Here is a 19,110-nt window from a genome sequence, read left to right as displayed (position 1 = left end):
GGATGGGGCCAGCTTATTGGTTGCTGTGTGACCCCACCCAGTGCTCATTTAAATTAAGCCCAGGTTTTTCAAAAGCCTCTTACTCTTATGGCCTCTGTCACTCCATGCCCTTATGCAGGGGGAAGAGAAGGGGATGGGGGGGGGGAAGGAAGGTTTCACAACTGAACTGAGTCCAAGGGGTAAGCTAGGGAGGGTCTACCCCAAGTAATTGTTTGATTTGTGGTAAAAGCCCAGTTACACTCACTGGAACCAATTAAATACTTAGTACATGAGGTCTGGGGGTGGGCAATATGGTGTCCCTCCCCAGGCTATAAGTAATAAAGTTGGTCATGGCCTGTCATTGAAACCCATTCAATGTGTCTGTCAGTCAGTTGCCTGTTTGTCCTAGTTAAACTCAATAGTCACAGGAACACACAATTTATCAGTGTAAAGAAGCATTGAATACAGAATGCACACAGTTTACTCAAGTACATGGGGGGAGGTTGTAATTTCCCCAGGGGAGGCTAGCTCCCTGTCCCGCCTCTTTTGCCTGTGGCCCCACCTGCACTCCAATCCTGCTCCACTCCAGGCCCTGAGCCCGCTTAGCACCCCAGCTGCAGCTCACTGCGTTCCTCCTCTCCTCCTCCCTCCCCTCTTCCCACATTCCTTCTCCCCTGTCCCACAAGGCCCCCCATTGCCTGTCACTCCCTGCGTCCCTCCTGTTCTCTACACGCCCCCTTCCCCATGAGGCCCCACCACACACAGAGATGTGGCGAGCAGCAGCGGGGGGCCTCTTGGGGGATGGAGGGTGAAGGAGAGGCAGGAACGACGGACAGTGGGGGGCTTATGGGGGAGTGGGGGTGGAGGACAGGAGGGATGTGGCGAGCAGCGGGGGGCCTTGTGGGGGATGGAGGGTCAAAGAGAGGAGGGAGCGACGGGCAGTGGGAGCCTTGCGGGGGACAGAGGGTGGAAGAGAGAATGGACACAGGGTGGTGTGGGCCTCATGGAGGAGGGGGGTTGGAGGAGAGGAGGGACACGGCAAGCAGTGGGGACCTCCAGAGAAGGGGGGTGGAGTGGAAGAGGGGAGAGGAAGGACTCACCAGGCAGTAGTGGGAGCCTCGATGAAGGAGCAGAGCAGGGATGGGAAGAGGCAGAGTGCAGGTGGGGCCATCAAGGCCCAGGCAGTGGGTTGGCAGTGGCTGCACGAGGGAAGACATATACCCGACGCCTATGCTCAAGTACACATAACACCTTTATAGGGATAAAGCATCTTTTGTCCAGAAGAACTCCAAAACCTTTTATGAGCTCTAAGTAAAGGATTCATTCATCCACCACCTCAGGGGGTGAGGGGGAAGATTCATAGATTAATGCAAGTGGGGATCATTTGATTATCTAGTGTCACCCAGTTACCCCTGTACTGAGCCCAGTAATTTGTGTTTGACTAAAGCATATCTTCCTTCAAGGCAGTCAGTCTTAATTGGAGAACATTAAAAGATGGAGAATGTACTTCGATCCAGGGGTAGTTTGGTCCAGAGGTTAATTATGCTCACTGCTTTACAATTAGTGCCTTGTTTCTAATTCTAATTTGTCTGACTTTAACTTCCAGCCACTAGTTTTTGTTATGCTTTACTCCACTAGATTAAAGACCGCTTTAGTACCTTGTATTTTTCCCTCATGAAGGTACTTCTACACCATAATCAAAATGTAGCCACCACTCCGCACCCACAGAATATATAACAAATACTGCTATGTAACAAATTTTAGAGACGTAAACAAAAAATGCACTGTAATAGAGGAAAGGCGTGGGGATGATGGTGTGCTCATTCATTCCCTTTACTTTATCATTTGCTGCTTTGTCTTCACTGTCTGTCTATTCAGGTTCTTATTTTGCTGCCCATCACCATAGCTTCTGAACAATAGTCCTGTTTTCCTAAGAGTAAACTTCAGATTTATTTAGCATGTCATAGGTTACATGATTACAAATAAAGAAAGAGGCCAAAACTAGACACAAGGTCAAGCTACAAAGTTCAGATCTGAATTGTAAATCTCTCAAAGCTTGGGGAAGTTTGAATCCAGGGATTTGGTGGGGGTCTATTATAAAAATAAAGCCATTTGAAAATCCTGATCCAGATTTGGGCTTGGATTTCAGAGATCCTCAAATGTTAAGACAATAGTGCTAGTTCAACCCAATCTCTAGCCAAAACTGGAGTCTTTTATATTGCTGTCTTCCTGACCCCAAACAATACGGTTTCCAATAAAATGAGACTCGAAGCTGAGATGGATAAGACCTGAGTTTTGGTTTTAAAAAATCTAAACCTACTTCCAGTCTTGCTCATCCCTAGCAGGCAGTAAGTATTCCAAGTCCATTTGCTTTTTTTCTTAAAAAATGTATTTTATAAATGAATAATAGACACCTGAAATTGCATTGAGTGTAAACTCAGCAACTGGCTCAGCAGTGAATGAGACCTGATTACAAAAGAGTGTGCACTATGACAAGTTAACTAAAATATGCCTGCTGGCCCAAACAGCCATCTCAGCAAAATACACAAGACTTTAAACCCTGAGGAGAAAAGCCTACACAGAATGAATTCAAGGATTACAGTATGCAACTGATTCAGCACAATTTACGTCTTGATCAGCAAAGTATGCAAACACCTCCTTGAAACGGTTGAATATACAGCAGCATCAGCAAAACACTGGGAGTTAAAACAACTCAGCTTTCTGAATCGCTTGAATGCTAGGTTGTGAGACCATGTAGTGTGCTAAATGGCATCCACAGCCCACGGGAGCATGGCCAGTCAGCTTGGGCAGGGTCCCACCACCTCCTGCAGGTCTAGATTCAACTGCTTCTTCCAAACGCAGTTGTAGCAAGAGCCGTACAACATGCTCCTCTCATCACTGCGATTCTATTCTGCCTGCATCTGCTCTGCTTAGGGAGAATGCCTCTCAGCACCACAGCTTGAATGCTACATCTTCTCCCCATCCCCCATCACTAGCTCTTTAGAGAGAAACAGGAGCACAGGTGGGACCTTTTATATTTAGTGCTGTGAGCACACTGCTACTTTCTACCTGGTAGAGGTTAAGCAGCTTACCTCCACAGCACACCAGCTCCTGCTGGTCTGAGCAGCAGGGCACCTCACCTATCTAAATTTACATCCTCTCTGCACTGACATTAGACTAGGAAGCCAGCCCAATAACCCAGCTTTGTTGCCTCTCCCATGTGCTCTCAGTCTCTCCCCTACCCTGCATTTTTCCAATGTTACTCAAACTAGTCCTCACTCTAGCACTCATGCCTTCAATTATTATTCAGAAACTTAGCTGGAAACACTTATGGTACCACTCACATCTTCTTTCAATATAGGAGTCCAATTCACATTTTTTTCCACATCAAACTAATGTGCAGCATGGTTGGTCTCCTAACAAGATGTTTAACTGGGAATAGTCAATTTAGTACAATAAGTTTATGGTAGCCAGGGGTTGCAATATTATTACATATAAGTGGAAAGTTACAATAATGTGCAAATTCATGCACTTGCTTCTGGACTAGGCTGCCATTTTTCACAGAACAATGTTCAGGCATTAAGCAGGAAAAATGGGTCCTCTGGAACCTTGAGGTTCTCCAGGAGGATAAGTCAGGTTCTTCTTTGAGTAGTGTCCCTGTGGGTGCTCCACTCTAGGTGCCCTTGCACCCCGTGTGCCTTCGATCAGAGATTTCACACAGTAGTGTCTGTTCAGCCTGTGCATGAGTGTTACTTGTCTTATGCTCTGTTGTGCTGCATGGGGAAACAGCCCTCCGCTCCTTCTCAACTGCCCTTCAATTTCCTTCCCAGGAAGATCCTTCACCCCAATCTTGAAGTCCTACTCCTCAATGCATGGCTGGTGGATGGTTCATGGGATTAGAAACAACCTGTCCAGAGGAAATAAAAAGAGTGCTATTACACAGCAGAAAACAGTCTACACACTACACTTACTTATAAAAAATGGACAAGATTTGGCTGCTGGTGTGACCTCAAACGCATTCCACCAACAATCTCATTGCTGTCAGATATACTGGACTACATCCTAGAATTGAAAATTCAGGGCTGTCACTGAGCTCCATTAGAGTTCACCTGGCATCTACCATGGATTTCCATTCCCAAACAGATGGTTATTCCATATTTGCTCACCCAACAATGAGGTTTCTTAGTTGTTGCTACCAATCTTACACATCTGAACTCACTCTACAAGGTTTATTTCCATTTCTATAGACTTTCTAAAAAATGTTCCCATAATTGAAATATGTAGAACCATGACTCTGACTGCTATACATATGTTTGCTGTGCACTATGCAATAACTCACTATTCCGCATCCAATGCTGTAATTGGCTCGATTATACTTTCTTCAATATTGGACTCAATTTCAAAGCCCCCTCCTCCTTAAGGGGGACTGCTTGGTAGTCACCTCGAGTTGAACACTCAGAGACACTGCTCAAAGAAGAAGAAAGTGTTACTGCACAGAGAAAGTAACTGTGGTTCTTCAAGATGCGTGTCCATATTGGTGGTCCAATATCTGCCGTCCTTCCCCTCTGTTTTGGAATTCTCTGCTGTGGAGTTTCATGGTAGAGAAGGAGCTGAGGGCAGTTCACCAGTGCAGTGCTGTATAACAGAGCAGAGCATGAAACTGAGCAATACACATGTGCTGCCTGAACAGACACTGCTATGAGAAATCTCTGATCAAAGGTGCAGGGGGCGCAAGCGCCCTAGGGTGGAGCACCCATAGGGACACACATCTCAAAGAAGCATAGTCATTGCACAGGGTGAGTAACCATTTTGTCCAGTTTAAAGAATGTGCAGTACTCCCATCAAGGGGAGTTTCATACCCTGAGTGCAGGCATTGGGGACCTCCTCCCCCCCCCCCGGAAACTTTATTGGGAAACTAGAGATGCTCTCATCTAGGGTAAGGAGTAATGCTTACAATCCAATGTGCTGATTATAGGACACAGAAGTGGACAGTATGGCATGGCAGTAGGCTGGGCCACCCTGAAGACAGAAAAATCTAACAGGCTGGTTAATGAACTCTCCCACAACAAGACTAAAAACATAAATCCCCAACTCCCAAGGTGTATGCTAGAAAGGTGCATGTTATAAAAACATGCCTTCAGTGTTAGCCGGCTTATAGCTGGTGGGGCCTGTTATTGTGGGTGAGGGACTCCAGTGATGAGCTAGAGCGGAGCTCTCTAAGCTGTGATATGAGGTCTCTCAGATCCACATTACTACTGCTTACCCTTCTCCACGGCAGGTGCCTCTCAGTGGGGCAAATTCTGATAGCCCTTCCACACTAATACGGGTATGTCCTCTCTTGACCTCTGGTATCTAGCCCTGTCACTTTCCTCTGAAGTTCTTACAGACAGCATACCGGATATTGGGCTCTTTGTGTCAGCCACAGGAGCTTGCAAATAATAAGAGCTCGTCTACACTAGAACCGCTACATCGGCGCAGGGGCACTGATGCAGCAGGGCCACTATAGTGCATTTAGCGAAGATGCTCTCTCCACCTCCATGAGAGGCAGTAGCTATGGAGGCAGGAGACGCTCTCCTACCAATATAGCATTGTCCACACCAGCACTTAAGTTGATGTAAATTATGCCTTTCTGGGGGGGGTGGCTTATTAACACTCCTAAGTTACATAAGTTATACCAGAGTAAGAGGTAGGGTAGACCTAGCCTAAGACAAGAGCTCTGGTTAAGCTCACTCTTCCTTCATTTCTCGCTCTTGTCATTTAAATGATCAGCTGGATGTGCATGTGACAGTACTGATGCCTTGTGCCCAGTCTGGAAAAAAAAACAACTCAGCATCTTAGAATTTCCTTTGGGTTTTATAATATAACACTTTATGCTTCATGAGCACCTTCCATCCAATGATCCCAAAGGCCTTTAGGAACATTAATACATTTACTCTCACAAAACCTCTGTGATGTTCAGGAGGGAAGTACCGTTATCTCCATTTTGCATATGAAGAATCTGAGGCACTAAGCAATTAATTGACTTTCCCAAAGTCACACAGGAAATCCAGGGCACAGGCAGCAATAAAAACCCACATCACAGTCTTATGATTTAGCCAGAATATCAAAATATGTTCTCCTGGTTCCTATACACTCCTTTTTTTTAGAAGGCAGCAGCCTAAAATCAAAGCAATAGCCTCTCTATGGAATATTTAGATAAGCTCCACTGAGATGGACTGGATTAATAAAAAACACTCCCTGATCTGATTTGTATTTGGATCAAAGAAACCTTTTTTCACTGGATTTCATTCTGGGGGTGGAGGCTTCTGATTCAATAATATGTGACTCATATGACAACATTTCTTTAAAACTCATAAATCTTTTAGTGTATTGAGGCGTGACACATTTAGGTATAAAAGTCCTGCTGCTGAGTCATGCTGAGAACCTCCAATTTTCATTGGCGATAGTGGGAGTGGATAGCACTCCGCACCTTGCGTGGGCTCTCAGCATTTTTCAGTTTGGGGCCCAGAGACTATCTTGAGCAATATTCTGTTATAGCTGTGTTAATACTCATTGCCACCCATATGTTTGCTTAATGTTTCTTTCCTTTAGTATAAATAATGTATCTGAAGGGCTCCCTACATCAATATGCTGTAATTATGGGTTAGATTTGTCTTTTTAAACACCCAGATTGTGTATATGAAAGATACTAATCATCCTTTAATCTAAAGCCTCAAACCAGACAAAGTTGTAGTAAACCATTTTCAGATGTCTAAGGAACAGCTCCAGCAATTTTAAAGAGCCAGGGCAACAAGGCTTTTTATATAAATAGTTTCAAAATAAATACAAAAGAAGGCAGAATTCTGAATTTGCAGGTGACTTCTTCTAACACCATCCTTGAAAAACATCTGCTGCCAAAATGATGACCAGACTTCTTAACAGATTTTTACCAGAAGGGCTAAAATTCAGGGCCCGCAAATTATCATTGTTTTAACAAAAAACACCTATGTTTAAGATGCCTAGAGAATCACTGGAAAACAGAAGCCCGAGTAAGGCTCCCTTTACAATGAATGGGGAGGGTAGCATTGCCAGGTTTTTGACGCGAACACCCGGTTGAAAGGGACCCTGGCGGCTCTGGTCAGCACTGCTGACCGGGTGGTTAAAAATCTAGTTGGTGGCACAGCAGGGCTAAGGCAGGCTCCCTGCCTGCCCTGGCTCTGCACAGCTCCCAGAAGTGGGCTGGTATGTCCCTGCGGCCAGGGCTCCACAGCTCCCATTGGCCGGGAAACGCGGCCAATGGGAGCTGTGGGGGTGGCACCTGCGGCTGGGGCAGAACGGCCTGGCTGCCCCTGCGCCTAGGGGCCAGACATGTAGGCCACTTCCAGGAGCTGCCTGAGGTAAGCACTGCCCAGAGCCCACCCCCTGACCTCCTTCCCCAGTCCTGAGCCTCCTCCTGCACCCAACCGCTATGCCCCAGTCCTGAGCCCCACTCCCACACTCCAAACCCCTCAGCCTGGCCCCACCCCAGAGCCCACACCCCCAGCTGGAGCCCGCACCTCCTCCCACACTCCAATCCCCTGCCCCACGCCCATGAAATTGAGTGAGGGTGGGGGAGAGCAAGTGACAGAAGGCAGGGGGGATGGAGTGAGTGGGGGACAGGGCCTCGGAGAAGGGGCAGGGCAGGAATGGGGCAAGGGGTGGTGTAAGGATGTTCAGTTTTCTGCAATCAGAACATTGGCACCCCCAGGGGAGAGAGAGGTGCCTAAGAGTGGCATCCACAAAATCCAGCATGCCAGATAGCTCCCTGTCTTGGCTAGCCATTAGAAGATACTGAGGAGAGAAGTGCATCCTAAGTCTCAGACTCTGCTTGGGATCCACAGCTGGGAACCTACTCCTGGAGTCAGGTGGATTAGGTGCCTAAGCCGTTTTTTGCAAAAAACAGAGGAGGAGATGGTGGCAGCAGTGAGATGGTGGCAGCCACCACCCTGCTAACGTTTAACCCAGTGTTTAGAGCAGTCACCTTGTATGTGAGGCTTCCACGGGCAGGTTCCCCTTTCTCCAAATGTGGAGAAAGGACTTTAACACAGGTCTCCCGCCTCCCTGGAGAGTGCCCTCACTACAGGGCTATGGGAGGTTCTGCTGTGGAGCTCTCAATCTCTCCTCTTGAAGCTCTTCCACTTAGATAAATAAAAGTCATTAGGACAGCAAGAGAATGACCTTATAGCCTGCTGTTTAGGACACTCCCTGGGTAAATGCGAGACCCAGGTCCAGTCCCCCTCTCCAATGACTGCTTTCTTATTTATCAAAGCTTCAGCAGGAGAGACTGAGGGAGCCTCACATCAGACTATCCCATAGCCAAGTGGTTAGGGTACTCTCCTCTTCAAGTTATTTCTCCTACTCAGGCAGAAGGAAGAATTGAACCAGGGTCTCCCACATTCCAAGTGAGTCCTACAAATACCAGGCTAAATGTGTAAGGGAGATGGCACTTCTTCATCTTGCTGGATTTTTGTGCAGGGCTTGATTGGGTAGGTGTGCTCAGAGCACACTTACTGGATCAGGCCCCCGGCTGACATAGGTGGGGCAATGTATCTTCACCTGGTTTGAGGGTCACACTGGAGGTTAAGCATGAAATACACATCCAGCCATCTAGAGTGAGGTGGTGTGCACATGCCCAGAGGCAGAAATTTAGGCACCTCCTGAACTTTTATGGCAAACATTAAAGTGCCACGGAATTTTGGGCACCTACAGGTTTAGTTGGCAGCCAAGCAGAGATTCTGAGGATCTCAAGGGCACCTACATTTTGGCCTTTAGGTACTGAATGCCTTTTGATCTGAACTTAAGACAATGGCTGAAGTCCCATAGGTTCCAGTCCAGCAAAACAACTGAAGTACATGCCTTGACTTTAAGTGTCACATTAATTGGATCAGGGCCAAATGAGGCAGTGGCATAGCTGGGGATAAAACCCAGGACTCCTGATTCCCAACATCCTGTCATCAGAGCTGTCCCTTGGATACAGTGAATTGGGACGACTACCCTAAGCCCCGCGCTTTGGGGGGTCCCGCAGGCAGGGAGGTGAGGCAGGCAGATGGAAGGGAGGGGCGGCGAGGACCCCTCCTACCAGAACCTCCCCCTCCCAGTGCTTCCTGCCCGCCGACAGGCCCTGTTGATCAGCACTTCCCCCTCCCTCTCAGCGCTTACTGCCTGCCACGGATCAGATGTTTTGTGGCATCAGGAGGCGCTGTGCAGAAGGGGAGAAGAGCAAGGGCGCAGTGCGCTCAGGAAAGAGGACGGAACTGGGCGGGGAAGAGGAGGGGTGGGAAGAAGCAGGGCGGGGGTGGGGCCGGGTCGGAGCTGTGGTGGGAGTACCGCCCAGCAGATTAGAAACTCAGTGCCTATGTCCCGGGCCCTGCACCCCCCCTAGGGTGGCCCTGCCTGTCATACTCACCCTTCATACTCGGACCCAGGGCAAATTATTGCAGCTTAGTAGTTCTGCCTCTGAAAACAAGCAACTTAAATGAAAATGCAGATAGACGTTCAGCTCTCAGTTGGGACTGTTGTAATGTGTACCCAGTGGAACACATTCAGAAACTACACATCACCCATCAATATCATTTGGGGATTGCTATATGTATCGGTTTCACTTTTCCAGCAGGCCCCTGAACCTTTGAACAAGCTGCTACAAACACAAATAGTTGAGAATAAAAGAAAAATCATTTTAAAAACACCATATGGAGGAATATATGAACATGCACTGACGTGTCTACTGATCCAATTACCTTGCACAATGACTGTATAGTGAACAGGTTTCCTTATTAAAATATATTTTGTGGTAATGACTGTTGAACATTCCTGCAGGAATATATTAGCATTAGACTGATGATTTAAAGGCTGGATGTATTTTTTTAAATACATGATTGGCTATTAAAGGGCAAGATGCATGGGCGAAATGAGCAGTAATTGCCAGAACGACACTCCCAGTCATCAAATGGAAGCCTTGTGCATCGACACACTTATACAATATAATAAGATAAATTGCAGTTTATTCATTGCCATGTGTTAGGGACCGAATCTCTTTGAATAGCAGTATAATCAGTTCAGATGGTTGAAAAATGTGTCTTTATCAGATTGCAGAATTTTAATGCTTACCCATCTTTGACTAACTTACAAAATAGTAATGTGATGCCTTCAGTGTTGTGTTGAAAGCACACCCTTGCCTTATTCCTGTACTTAATTTCTTTTGTATCTGATAGTACGTCAATCTTTGTTTCAGAGACAATGGGATCAAAGGTTCCACACTGGGGTTCTCGTGGAGTCATTTTTATGTGAAAGGGAACCCCACTCCCACGAAGCAGAGTTGATGGTTATGAGGCTTCAGTGTAGAACTGGATGAAATGTTTCAGACAAAACTTTTTTTTTGGCAAAAAAAAAAAAAGGCAGATTTGGGTTGACAAACATTTTATGAATTCATGTCTAATTAGTCAATAAAAGGGCATTTTTAAAATATACTAGGAACAAAAAGAATCCTGACAATGGTATTGGTCCATTACTAGATGGAAATGGAAGAATTATCTATAACAATGCAGAAAAGGGAAAAGTGTTAAATAAATATTTTGGTTCTGTATTTTGGGGGAAAACAGGTGATATAGTCTCATCATGTGATAATACTCTTTCCATTCCCTTTGTATCTCTGGAGGATGTTAAAGAGAAGCTACTGAAGTTAGACATTTTTAAATCAGCAGATCCAGATAATTTGCATCCAAGAGTTTACAAAGAGCTAGCTGAGGAGCTTGCTGTACATTTAAAGCTGATTTTCAATAAGTCTTGGAGACTGAAAGAAATCTTATGTTGTACCAATTTTTAAAAAGAATAAATAGGTTGATCTGGGTAATTATATGCCTCTCAGTCAGATACCAATCTTGGGCAAGATAATGGAGCAGCTGATCCAGGACTTTAATAATAAAGAATTAAAGGAGGATATTGTAATTAATGTAAATCACTGTGGGCTTATGCCAAATAGATCCTGTCAAAGTAACTTAATATCTTTTTTGGATCAGTAACTGGTTAAAAGATAGGAAATAAAAGGTAGGAATAAATGGTCAGTTTTCAGAATGGAGAGAGGTAAACAGTGGTGTCCTCCAGGGGTCTATACTGGGACCAGTCCTGTTCAACATATTCATGATCTGGAAAAAGGGGTGGCAAAATTTGACGAAACAAAAAATGTTCAGGTTAGATAAAAATATTACACCAACCTACTAAAAGCCATTTTCTGATGTGTTCCTTCAAGTTTTATTGATAGATTCATTGTTCCTTATCCTCTGTGCAGAAGGTTCCATGACCAGGTCAAAAAGTAAAGGACACAATGCACATCTCTGTTTAGTCGTCACCTACCACCCCACACTGGAACCTATATGGGGTATCATCATACAACTACAACCCATACTTGATGGGGACTTGTCAGGGTTCCCTCCCCCGTCTGAACTCTAGGGTACAGATGTGGGGACCTGCATGAAAGACCCCCTAAGCTTATTTCTACCAGCTTAGATTAAAAACTTCCCCAAGGCACAAATCTTCCTTTCCTTGGACGAGTACTGCTGCTACCACCAAAAAGTGAGTTCAACAAAGATTCAGGAAAAGGAACACTTGGAGTTCCTGTTTCCCCAAAATATTCCCCCAAGCCCCTTCACTCCCTTTCCTGCGGAGGCTTGAGAATAATCTGCCAACCAGATAGATAAACAAGGTGAGCACAGACCAGACCCTTGGGTTTTTAGGACACTAAAAACCAATCAGATTCTTAAAAAGCAGAACTTTATAACAAAGAAAAAAAAGTAAGAGAAGCACCTTTGTAAAATCAGGATGGAAAGTAATTTTACAGAGTAGTAAGACTTAAAACACAGAGGATTCCTCCCTAGGCAAAACTTCAGTTACAAAAAAACAGGGATAAACCTCCCTCTTAGTACATGGAAAATTCACAAGCTAAAACAAAAGATAATCTAACCCATTCCTTGCTATTACTTACTATTTCTGTAATATTAGATGTATCATTTCAGTAGGGACTGGATTACTTGCTTGGTCTCTCTCTTCGTCTCCGAGAGAACACACACAGAGTACAAAACAAAGCCGCCCCCCCCCAGATTTGAAAGTACCTTCTTTCCCCATTGGTCCTTCTGGTCAAGTGCCAACTAGGTTAATTGAACTGATTAACCCCTACAGGTAAGGGGATTCTGTACCTCTGGCCAAGAGGGATTTTATATTACTGCATACATAAAGGTTATTACCCTTCCCTTTATATTTATGACAGGACTATATCCTGAAAGAAACCTTTCCTGAACCCCATCTTCTGGCCTTCAAACAACCCGCAACCTCTCCAAGCTCATCATCAGAAGAAAAGTTCCCCATGCCCCAGGACGCACCAACTCAAAGAGGTACCAGATCCTGCCAGAGCAACGTATGCAAAACCTGCAGACATATCTCCACTGGAACAATGAGCAACACCCCCAACAATGCACCTTTCAAGATCCATGGGTCCTATACATGCCTATCATAACATGTGGTGCACCTTATCCAGTGCACTAAATGCCCCAACAACCACCATGTGGGTGAAACCAGACAATCACTATGCTCTCTAATGAACTCACACAGGAAAACGACAAAAGACAAAAACACCACATCACCAGGCTGTGAGTGAACACTTTTCACAAAGTGATCGCTCTATATCTGACCTCTCAGTCCTCATCCTCAAAGGAAATCTGCATGACACTTTCAAAAGACGAGCCTCGGAGCTTATGTTCAGAAGTTCGCTAGACATTAAAAATCATGGCCTGATACTGGAATTATGGCTTATTACAACAATCAATAACCCACACTTCTCCCCCTGCTCCTCCCTATTACTGGAGTGGTATTAATGGGCCCCTTCACCTTGAATGTATGTGTTAACTACTTATGCTAAACAATCTGTTCCACCTTGCATTTAGCTGTGGCACCCTGAGTAAGTTTCCCAAACCTGAAGAAGAGCTCTGTGTAAGATCAAAAGCTTGTCTCTCTCACCAACAGAAGTAGGTCCAACAAAAGATATTACCTCACCCACCTTGTCTCTAATATCCTGGGACCAGCACAGCTACAACACTGCATAGTCCCTCTGTGTAATTCAGATGGGTGATTAACCTCACACTGCTGCATTTGGGCTGCATTCTTTATCACTTTCACATATCCTTGGCAAGCCAGCTACTTCCAGATATCCTTGAATAAGTTCAGAGCTCGGAGTATCTGAAGTATAGAGGTTTTTATAAAAAGCAGCAAAAGTAGCATATATTTGATTAAAGTGTCTAACTATTTTTTACTGATTGTTTTTAATTAGTGCAATAATGTGTTGCTCTTAAATCCCTTTAAGTTTGCAAGCTAATAACTTATTCTTATTTCCTTTTTCATAAAACATCTGCTTTGTATAGCTAAGGGCTGTTTCAGTGGCGCCTGTCATCAACATATTTAATTTCCCCCTATTAACTAATTGTTGATATACTTTTTTGATCCTGTGTTTTTATGAATTGCTTGTAACCTATTTTCTGCTCTAGTTTTAATTTTTCTTGGCTCTTTCTTTTTGCAAATGAGAGGCTCTGTTAATCATCTGACACCTAAGCACTGCTTCACCTGCCTCCCATAGAAGATCTCTCTATAGTGTCTTTGTTCAGTACTTTCAGAAATATGATAATATCCTCTCTAATTCTTGGAGAATCAAATAATTCATTTAAAAAGTCATCTTGGGGGCCCTCCCAACTATCAGATACTACTTCCAATAAGTAATATTTGTTTTACTTTTAATGGTCCAATTTCTTCAGATATTGCCTGCTTCAAAAAGGATTTAGAAATAAACATTAAATCTTTTCTAGTATACAGATGATAAGGGTATGAATTAAATATAAAATCTCATTTCCTTGGGTGCAGTTTTCTCCAGAAATCTGAGATTGAATTGTTGGTACAGAAAGATTAATGCTGTACTTGTTTCCTTATCTGTTTTGTCTGTATCCAATCTGTCGCAGTAAGGTATCAGAACACAATTGAAGTCTCCTCCAAGTATAATTTCTTCTTCCCCAAAGTGTTGCAATGTTTTAAAGAAATCCTGTTTTTAAAGTTTTGCTTTTGATTGGGAGCATACATTGAGCCCACTGTAATTATTAACTCTACTATTGTGCCTTTTAATAAGATAAACCATCCCTCCTTATCCTTAAATTGATCTTTAATCTGAAAAGGTACACATTTAGTAAAGATTATACTCACTTCTCTTTTCTTTGGCTGAACCAAAAAAAAAATCTGTCAAAATCATGCCTCTGACATTCAGAGATGTTATTTTAAATGGAAGAGACACTGATAATAACTATTTAGCTCAATGATACTCAGATTGCAACTCTGAAGCCGCAAGTGGCTCTTTAATGTGTCTCCTGCAGCTCTTTGCAGCACATATTAAAACACTGTGTGATTTAATTATTAACCAATCTGGATTCTTTTTCTATGTTATTAACCAATTAAGTTATTAAATTTATATTAAAATATAAATATTTCTTCTGTCATACTGTTTAAATATGAATATATAGTATTATAGTAAATCAAACAATGAATTCATACTACTGTGGCTCTTTGGGGTAATATTGATGCCTCATTTGGCTCCTGCACCACTGATGTCTGAGTATCACTGATTTAGCTTATCAAAAATCTTGAAAGTTGTTCTTTGGCTATTTCGATGGCTTGAACCCTAGTGAGGCACTTGTCTTTCATTTCTCATTATGATGTATTCATAATGGTATGCCTGAATTTGACTTGTTTGTAAACCCCCATAGCCATTTCCTGTTTAATTCCCACCCCACCCCTGGCCTCCCTAGTTCCCGCCTTTCTCCTGCATTCCTCTTAGTTTAAATCCACAAATAAAATACCAACGTAGCATATAAATCAGTCCTCAAGTGACTGTGCCTTGCTGAACCCTAAGCCTCTGTAACCTCCCCATGAACATTTGGACTACTTCTCTTGTAATCCAAAGACAGTACCTTCTCCATTTATGGAACTTTAACTCTGGCCCTTAGGGACAGATTACCATCTGATCATTTGAGTTATATGGCAAGGATTTGCACAGAACCCCCAAGGTTCCCTTCCCATCTCCTACACACAAACTTTTACTCTCCCTCTCCCCCCTTATTATCCTTTATTTTTTCCAGAACACAGCTATCACAGAGTTATGATCACCCCAATTAAATCAATCTTCATGCTGTTTTCTTTATGACATTAATAAAGTTACTGTTCAGCTATTCATTCTTGATGTCTCACAAGAAGTCTCTTTTGGTTCATCTTCAGATTACTCTTCAGCTGTCTAAATCGTCTAGTTCAGCTTCACTTCTGGCATTTCCACGATGTTCTATAGAATGGTTTTGTCTTTTCCTACCCTCCTTTTCTTGAGTTTTGCTGTCTGGCAAGACTTTTTTCAGCAGTTTATTATTTGTTTCTATCTCTGAAGTATTTTCTTATGTGTCTGAGACTTGCATTTCTATCACAGCTGCCTGGAGTGTATATATTTCCCCATATTTAAAGTCTCTTACTGTATAATACTGATTTTGGAAGCTGAATGAGCACTTAAATGGGAATTCCCATCTGTAATGGATTTCTGCCCTCCTGAGAGTTATTTTCTTCTCTTTTTTTAAAGTTAGGGCAGAGAGGTCTTGAAAAAATTGCAGTTTGTGGCCTTTGAGTATAAAATCTGGATGCTTTCTGACCAAAGCCAAGTTAGCCTCACATTGTTAACTATATTTGAGAACTGGGGGCTGCACCCCAGAGATCCAGTGTGAAAGTGGCTGGACTATGTGGTTTCATGCCTCAAGAGGTGCAGAAAGAAAGGCCTATCATGTGAGGAGTGCTCATGAGAGGGACTAAAGGGATCTATAACACAATTTGCCCTGTAGCCATGACAGTCTGTTCTGACACATTTTTTGACTTGAAAATTCTTTTAAAAAAATTCAAAATTGTCAATGTCATCTTTTGACTTTTTCAAAATGAAAAATTCGAGTTTTCTGGTATGAAATAGATTTTTGTTTAGAAAATTAAACTATTTAGGGTAAAAAAAATCAAACAATTGAAATATTTTGTTTTGAATTCGACAAAATTATAGGAATGCCATATCTCATTTTGATTGACCTGAATTGATTTTTTTTTCCAAATATTTGGTTAGTGAAAATTTGACTGTTCATCCTGATTCTAGACAAGAAATATTTTTGAAATCTTGAGAATCATTGTGTGGGAATATAGTTTCCAACCCAGCTCTAATATTAACCATACAATACACAGAAGATTTAATTTTAACTTTCTATTTTACCATTAATAACATATATTAATTTTCTATACGAGTGTCAACAAATCTTATTTATAACCTGTTTTTCTTACCTTTAAAAAACTCATTTGTGTTTTGGTCAACCTCTTCTCATTATCTGTATATTTATTTTATTCAAACGGTTATCTATACATCATAAAATTTCTAGATCCTGATATAAAGTTGTCTGGTCCCTTTTTCCATTGGAAGGATTTCCCATACTTTATTTCTCCATGCCACTAAGGTTGGGTTATCTGTCCTTTTCCAGAAAAGGCACTGTCACACATCTAGCTGCTAGATTTCTTTCAATTAGCTTTTCTACAGTTTTATCAGTCGTGAAAGGAAAATGATCGTAAATATGTATCAAACACAGTCATTATCTGAACAGATCACACCAAAACCTAGGAATCCTCTCAAGGAGGAGACTAAACACAGTATTCTGACAATACAGTAGCTCTATCATATAAACATCATTAATTTTGTATCTGTTCCCAAAGAGATGAGCCATAACCTAATTTTAATAAGCAGCTATTTATTATTCATTCTGTGACAGAAAATCCAGATAACTGAGGAATTATAAAGATGAAAAAATCAAGTGCACGTGTGTATGTGTGTAGAGATGGGAATAAGAGAGGAGAACTAGGGGGGTTTAATTAAAAATGCATTATGAATAATTTCTAATATAATAGGAAAGCCCAGTAAACTAGTTAAGAGGGTTTATAATGCTTTAAGGAAGAGCCCGCTGTTAATAATAATTATACATTTCCTTTCTACAGAACCTTTCATCTGACCATTGCAGAACACTTCACAAACATCTCTTCCACTTTTGTTAATTATATTTTAAAGATGTTTCTATATCGCAGCTTCAGCGCCAGTAGAAAGGTGCATTATTGTAAGATCAGTTTTACCAAATGTTGCTCTCGGAGTACAGTGCCAGAGCCCTGCTGCCACCAGGAGCCTGATACCAAAGAAATAAATAGCCTACAGGGACAAGGAAGAGTGCCATAAGGAAAAAATATCTTCAGGACTCTCCATGATCAACAGGAGGTCCTCAGATGAAATATATTCTTATCGATCCAGAGAACATTTTCAGGTTATCACAGAACACTCCCTGAGAGCTCTGAGAATTCCAAGGCAAGTTAAAATACAGATATGGCTTAGCCTCATAAATAGCCCTTTTTGTTGAGGCAGATCTCAAGCACTCCCATACTTTGGCTGCCAGTTGCTTCAACTATAGCCCAGTGATGGAAAGAAGAAGCGCTGCCCACAAATTCTGAAAAAATATCTAACTGGACAAATGCCATACTGGTAAGCATGTGTTATTAAAGCTGAGCCCTGAGAAGGGGGAGGAGTAACTCAAGGAGATCAAATGTGAGCAGAGATGATGTGACTACAAGTGTGCCAGCAGGGAGAAGTCTCTGTGCTCCCCTGATTGTCCCTAGCCCATGATGAGTGGTGATAGATATTATAAACTTCTTGAACAAATGCATATTCTGGGGTTCCAGGTTCCTCTGAATACTCTTTATTTAGTATCCTGCCTCTCCATCTCTGACACATACTTAGTTATAGCAATGATAAAGTTCTCTACTTTTCCAGCTGACCAAAATAGCTATGTACCAATATTGGCAATGTGCAATATTTCCAAATGGTCTGAATATTGACCCTTATTCAGGAATCCAAATTAGATAAATCTGTACTCTGAGATTCTAGGTACACATTCCTAAACCCCCAGTTAGATTTATGGCTGTCTTGCTTGAGTATTGTAAAATACAACTGGATTAAATGAGGTCTGCACTCTCTCCTCAGACTCTTTGTATCCAACCACTATGGATATTCTTATCAGCATGTTTTCTCTGCATTTATCACTCAGGTTTCATTGCTGCCTGTAGTGTTTAGCTGGTCTCATTTCTGCATTGTAACAGATTATGCAACTTCAATTTTCACTGGACATGCCACAACATATTTCTCTTGCTGGAGAGTAAACAGCGCATTTCTTATTCCAACAAAGAGTGGAAATGTGATTACAGAACAACGTGGTGTATTGCTGCTCAGAACTGCCACATGTACTTCCATGCTATGACTAAGTGAATGACTAGATAAATGCTGGGTGTTGGTACCTATACGTTGATTGCTAGACCAAATATACTCCCCCCACAAATGTAATTTAACCTAACAGTTTGGATTTGGGTGTTAGATGAGGAACTAGAAACAATGTATCAAGAAAAGAACACACAATCCTGCATTTGGGCATTCCCTTGTGCATAGAAAAATGCACAGGGAGAAGAGTTGTGATCAAAACTATGCAGAAAATGTTAAATGCCACTTACATATAAACGTCTCCCTCTGAATCAGAGGAAGCAGGTTATGCACACCCAGGACTGAACAGAATCCATAAAGACAAGGGACATATTCTCCTACTGAGGTGAGTGGGACTGGCTGATATCCTTTAATGAGGGACTCAGGCCCGGGGATGTTGAAAGTACTTCCACAAAAGAAGCAGCAAACACTGCTCAGTCCAGTAATCACATCCGCGAGTGGAAGCAAAAGGCATCTTCAGTTATAAGGTCATGGAGTAATAAGGGCTGCAGGACAAAGTCCATGAGCCAGATTTGTTAAATGCAAATACAGTTGATGCCAAGGAACCTTAAATTCTGACATCCCCCAAGGCAGCATACAGATACAAGAAGGGCAATAGAGATATTCACCCAGGCAGCATATTCAACACAAGTGGGAGATGTAAACTTAACATCTGTGCCCATGAGAGGGCCTAGAAAAGTAATCACAGCCATGCCACACACAACTCTGCTGAG

The 19,110-nt window shown here is 42.7% G+C and overlaps 1 long non-coding RNA gene across 1 annotated transcript in view; it reads right to left on the bottom strand.

The window, feature by feature from the left end:
* Positions 1–1,961: 1,961 nt before the first annotated feature.
* Positions 1,962–19,110, bottom strand: part of LOC125631440 (uncharacterized) — a 40,964-nt gene continuing 23,815 nt past the window's right edge. Inside the window, exon 3 of the long non-coding RNA XR_007354946.2 lies at positions 1,962–3,886. This is a non-coding gene — a long non-coding RNA (uncharacterized LOC125631440). The remainder of the gene's footprint in view (positions 3,887–19,110) is intronic.

The sequence above is a fragment of the Caretta caretta genome, chromosome 2 (genome assembly GCF_965140235.1).
Source record: "Caretta caretta isolate rCarCar2 chromosome 2, rCarCar1.hap1, whole genome shotgun sequence".
In the NCBI taxonomy this organism is placed as follows: Eukaryota; Metazoa; Chordata; order Testudines; family Cheloniidae; genus Caretta; species Caretta caretta.
Note: the sequence above shows the minus strand (reverse complement) of the source record. Positions and strands in the feature narration are given on the sequence as shown.